Below are 5,952 nucleotides of genomic sequence, written 5' to 3' on the forward strand. Positions count from 1 at the left end.
CTAGACATCCTAAGAAACATTTCTTATGAAGAGTGCAAGAGCCAAAAAGAAGTGGAAGGCCTTCAAACAGTCAGCCCAATTTTCTGCAGAAGCAAAACTGGAAAACTGGACCTGTAAGGAGTCCAGCAGAAATTCCGGCCCAAACACATGGAGATAAATTCTGAAAATTTTACAGAATGATCTACACTCATGATGGATCATTTCATATGAAGAAGTCACGGGCAAAATCTGAAGTCTTGGTGGAGAATTAATTGAAGGAAAAATGAGTAGAAAGTGACTCAAACCTAACAAATTCCATTAGTGTTTAAATATTCAAACCTAATAAATTCCATTAATGTTTAAATGCTCAAACCTAACATATCATCATTTGTTTAAATCCAAATAGTTTTGCTTGGTAGCCTATAAATAGAGGCTACAACAAAGAAGAAAGTACATTCCTTCATCCATTCCATTTTCTTTGTCTCTCCATTTCCTTTCCATTTTCCTTTCCATCCTCTAGTTTCAAGTTTAGTCATCTCCACGAGTTCAAGCAAGGCCAAAGAAGAAGAAGAGAAGCCGTGAGCACTTCCATCCATAGCCATCCTTGAAGCTTGCTTTCGAGTTTCAAGAATCCACAACGTGAATCATCCATCTCATCTTCATCCACGGTGTAATCCGATTCTCCTTTGTAACCTTTGCTTTGAATTTCGTTGGTTATGAACTAGTTGACATATATGTTTGAACAAAGTATTATTTCTGGAATTTTTATGATTAATTGAGAATTTTCAGATTCATATATTGTGATTCGAGAGGTGCTTATGTGGGTTTGTTTAATTAAATTTGCGTTATAGATAACTTTTGTATTTTAATCTTATGTGGTTGCAAACACTTAGGGTTTCGATATGAATGGTGCTAGGTTTAAGAACATGAAATCGACTTTTCGTTTTGTGTAAACTTGAATCAAAGTAGTAAAGGTTTTGTACAAAGATCGAATTTAATTAAAGAGAATTGCAATTAGGTGGACTTTTCCATACTAAGTTGTACACTTGAGTTGATAGCCTTTCTCTATGTGTAATGCGTTAAACATGACATGATTGACTAGCTTTCTAGGGTTTGATTGCATGTTTGATAGGATTAATCTAGGTGCTTTCGCTTAGGTTAATTAGCATTGAAAAGTAAAAAATGGGAATTCATTTGCTTTCGAATGTTTCACATGATCAACTCCTTTCTCATGACTTAGATGAACAATATTAGGGTTTGAATCAATTTTAATCATAAGTTTCGGTTTTGATCTTTGTTCCTTCATTCCATTCGTATTTTTATGTTTTTGCATTTTAATTGTTTTTGTTAACTTAGTTTCATTTTCGAAAAAACCAAAAACAAAATCCCCCCTTTTCGTGTAAAATGTTTATATTTTGTGAATACATTTGTGAATATTATACTTTGTTTTAATTTTAATTGTTTAATTGTTTGACAATGACAGGTGTACCCTCAATCCCCGGAATAGAACGATCCCTATTTGCTTATACTACTAACGATCTTTTCAGGGTTAAATTATGCGCTTGCTTTGAGCGTATCAATTTTTGGCGCCGTTGCCGGGGAATTGAAAAATCACTTGTTTTTGTTTATAATTGTTGTATATAAACTGTTTGATACTTAGTTTAAATTAACTAGGTTGTTTTTTTTTATTGTTGAATACGAGTTTAATTGTGAGTTGTAAATTAAAGAAGGAATAGGTGAAGTCGTGTTTATTAATATTGGCCTAAACCCCTTATTGGTACCTAGTTCAGGTCCCTTATGGTTGAGGGCGGCCTTTATTAACATTCATTGAACTGTCTAACACACTTAGGACCTTTTACATCCTAGTAAGAATATCCTATGTGAGATGGTGTCTAGGAAGGGGACAACGTTCATGACGGGTTTTTGAATCCAGAAGTGCTTATAAATGGGCTTAGCTCATGCCAAAATGGATTTTTCCTCTCGTGTTCACCCTCCCCTACCTGGCCATTTCAGTAAGGTTGCCCAACGGATGTAGGAGGGACTTTGTGTCTAGACGACTATACTTGGGCCGCACGTCCACTTGATTTACCGCTTGGAATTAGATTTGATATCAATAATGTTTATAACAAAAGAAATACTTGTGCATACTCTTTACGTGTAAATTATTTTGTTGTTTCACACTTTATACTTGTAAAAATACTTTTTACGTTTTATACTCACTTGTGTACTTAACTTGTGTCTTATGTACAAAATACTTGTTAATTATACTTGTAGTTTGTAATTCATAGTTACTTGTTTATTATTTTTTTTTTTTTTTTTTTTGTATTTCTTTGTTAATATTAAGTTACTAACTTTATTTAATGTAGGTACCGTCTGGCTGCAAGACGTAAAATACAAGCGCTGCTTGGGAGGCAACCCAATTCAGAATATAATCAGATTTGCTTTCTCTTCCCCTTTTACTCCTCCATTTTCTTTTTGTTTTAGTAGTTATTTTCGTAAATTCCATCCCTATATGCTTACTTATTTCATTGCATGCTTTTAATTGATTACATTGAGGATAATGCAATATTTAAGTGTGGGGGAAGGGATTTATATTTTTGTCTTTCATTTTGAATCCTATAAATATTTTTGTCTTTCATTTTGAGTCCTATATTTTAAAAAAAAAAAATAATAATAATAAAAAATAAAAAATAAAAAAAATAAAAAATAAAAAATAAAAAAATAATAAAATAAAATGCATTCATTCAGTCTTATTAAATTCAGCTTTTTACAAAAAAAAAAAAACAAAAATAAATAAATAAAAAAATAATAATAAAAAAAATAAAAAAAAAAATATCTCCCAAATTGTATATTTTGTATTTCTTAGTTAATTATAGTTACTAACTTTCTAATTTCTATTCTGTCTGGCTGAAAGACGTTAAACTCAAGCGCTGCTTGGGAGGCAACCCAATTCAGAAGTAGCTGTGAAGGAGTCTACCTACACAGATTTGCTTTCTCTTTCCCTATCTCTTTTTATTTTTTATTTTTTTCTCTTTTGTTTTTATTTTAGGATTTATTTTCATAAATGTCTTCTATCTATGCTTATTTGTTTCATTGCATGCTTATGATTGATTACATTGAGGACAATGCAATATTTAAGTGTGGGGGAAGGGATTTATATTTGAGTCTTTTATTTTGAGTCAGATATATTGGAAAATACAAAAAAATCGAAAAATGTCAAAAATTAAAAAAATTTCGTTGATTTTATTTATTTAGTCTTAGTCCTTTGTTTTTATTTTTGAGTCATAGGATGCCCTTTTAACTGTCTAGGATGAGCTTATATCTCTGAAATTAAGGCTAAAAGAGGATCACAAGATTGGGATAATATTTGATGATATTCTTTGGTTAATTATGATTTATGAAAAGCATATGAATGTGTAGTAGATATGGTGCATGCGTAACTTTGGTACAGAATATGAACATGTGGATGATAAGTTATGATTCATAATAACCCTTGTGAGAATTTGAGCCATGTGCCCATTCTTTGTTGAGTGATTAATGAAAAAAAAAATGAATTATACTCTTATTTTCTTGGCGATGATTCTGTTGATCTCATTATTCTTTCATCTTGATTGATTACATGCCATAGATTAAGTTTAATGGACTAGAGAATGCTAGAATTCGCTCTTGTGCTTGTTAAGACGTTTTGTCAATACATGGCCCTGATTCTGGAAAGGATAGAGGCACCTAGGAACTACCACCATTGCCAAATAAGCCTGTGTCCCTATTTGTGCCCGTCGTGGGACCCCCTTAGATAAACCCCTTTGAGCCTACATTAAGCCTTTTCTTTCATCACCCTAAAAATCCTTAACCCCTGAACCTTAGTATAGTTATAATCCTACCCTTTGTTCTAAAAACTTAGTGGAGCTATCTTTTGAGACTTACTACATGATGGTGACAAGGATTAAGAAGAGGTGAAAATTCAAGTGTGGGGGTAGACTTGTCCATAAAAAAATTAAAAAAAATAAAAATAAAAAAATATATAAAAAAAAAAGAATGTTTATGGATTTTAGTCCCCCATACTTGGTGAGTTTGGAGATTGTTTTGAATTGAAGGCCCACTATCGAAAAATTTGGTCTTTGTCCAATTCACTAGAATCAAAGGGAGTTTAGAATGAAGATGAAGACATTAAGCCCTTTTATAAAGCCTCATGAGTATGACGTTATGCCTTGGTGGATTTCTAGAAGTCTCTCTACATCAACATGAGCTCTGCTAGGTTTTTAGGATACTTTGTTAAAATTCCTTACCCTTTCATTTCTTAAAACCTTGAGCCTTAGCCCCATTACAACCTTTGAGAAGACCTTCTTGATCCTTAAGATGGGACAGCCTTTGATGTGGAGATGAGTTACAAGAGTTGAACATATGGCTTGGGTCCATTCGTGCAAGTAGTTGATATCTTTCATGAGATCTTTTAAAAAAAAAAAAAAATTATATTCACAAAGTGCTTTTTGTTTCTTATATATGTGAGCTATTTGATTGCCTCAAAATATTTTCTCTCACATATAATTGAGTGATTATAAGCTTTTAAGCATGAGCCTTGAATCTTAGAGAAGAAAGAGTGATATATCCATGTGAGGTTTGAATCATGACTTGTTTGAAATATGTTGAGCTCCACTCACCACCATTGTTTACTCCCAAGTCTTACATGCTTATATGTGGATTATATTTTGTAATTACCTCTTGAATATCTTGATGATGTGATTCTTGGTTAAGTGCTAATCTTGGTGTCTTGAAAGTATGAGATTTCTGAGACAATATGTTAAAGGGCAATAGAGGTCTTTGTGATGTCAACATCATGGTCTTTGTCTTTGAATTTACTCTTTTATGTGTGACGTTTTTTTTTTTTTTTTTTTTTTTTTTTTTTTTTTTCTTTGTGTTTTGCTTTGTGTTTTACGTTTTTGGTTTCTTTGAGTCTTTGTGTTTTTGTTTCCATACTTAGTCAATTTTTTCGTTGGTTTCTTTGTTTTGTGTCATAGTCTTTTTGGTTTGTTAGTTTTGATTTTGCTAAGGGACTAGCAAAAGCTAAGTGTGGGGGAATTTGATAGGAGCATTTTAATGTGGTATTTTAATAGTTAATTCCTCACATTTTGCTTAGTTAATTCCTTAACGAATCGATTTTTAATTCAATTTTTATTTTTAGGTACATTGGAGTAGATGATGATGAAATAAGTGTTAGGTCCATAAAATGATGGAGAAAAATGGAAATGCACTAAAAAGGTCAACTTTACACATTTTCCTACTCCGGCTAGGAGAAACCAAGCCAAGCAAGGAAGAAGGAGCGACCACCTGACCAAATGAACTTCAAATGAGCTGAAACCTTCCAGATCCATTCTAGACATCCTAAGAAACATTTCTTATGAAGAGTGCAAGAGCCAAAAAGAAGTGGAAGGCCTTCAAACAGTCAGCCCAATTTTCTGCAGAAGCAAAACTGGAAAACTGGACCTGTAAGGAGTCCAGCAGAAATTCCGGCCCAAACACATGGAGATAAATTCTGAAAATTTTACAGAATGATCTACACTCATGATGGATCATTTCATATGAAGAAGTCACGGGCAAAATCTGAAGTCTTGGTGGAGAATTAATTGAAGGAAAAATGAGTAGAAAGTGACTCAAACCTAACAAATTCCATTAGTGTTTAAATATTCAAACCTAATAAATTCCATTAATGTTTAAATGCTCAAACCTAACATATCATCATTTGTTTAAATCCAAATAGTTTTGCTTGGTAGCCTATAAATAGAGGCTACAACAAAGAAGAAAGTACATTCCTTCATCCATTCCATTTTCTTTGTCTCTCCATTTCCTTTCCATTTTCCTTTCCATCCTCTAGTTTCAAGTTTAGTCATCTCCACGAGTTCAAGCAAGGCCAAAGAAGAAGAAGAGAAGCCGTGAGCACTTCCATCCATAGCCATCCTTGAAGCTTGCTTTCGAGTT

The 5,952-nt window shown here is 32.7% G+C and overlaps 1 long non-coding RNA gene across 1 annotated transcript; it reads left to right on the top strand.

The window, feature by feature from the left end:
• The first annotated feature begins 459 nt into the window (after positions 1 to 459).
• On the top strand, positions 460 to 2,080 carry LOC133717164 (uncharacterized). The gene is made up of 2 exons (XR_009849447.1): positions 460 to 649; positions 1,463 to 2,080. It is a non-coding gene; the product is annotated as an uncharacterized LOC133717164 (long non-coding RNA).
• The last annotated feature ends 3,872 nt before the right edge of the window (positions 2,081 to 5,952 follow it).

The sequence above is a fragment of the Rosa rugosa genome, chromosome 6 (genome assembly GCF_958449725.1).
Source record: "Rosa rugosa chromosome 6, drRosRugo1.1, whole genome shotgun sequence".
Classification (NCBI taxonomy): Eukaryota; Viridiplantae; Streptophyta; class Magnoliopsida; order Rosales; family Rosaceae; genus Rosa; species Rosa rugosa.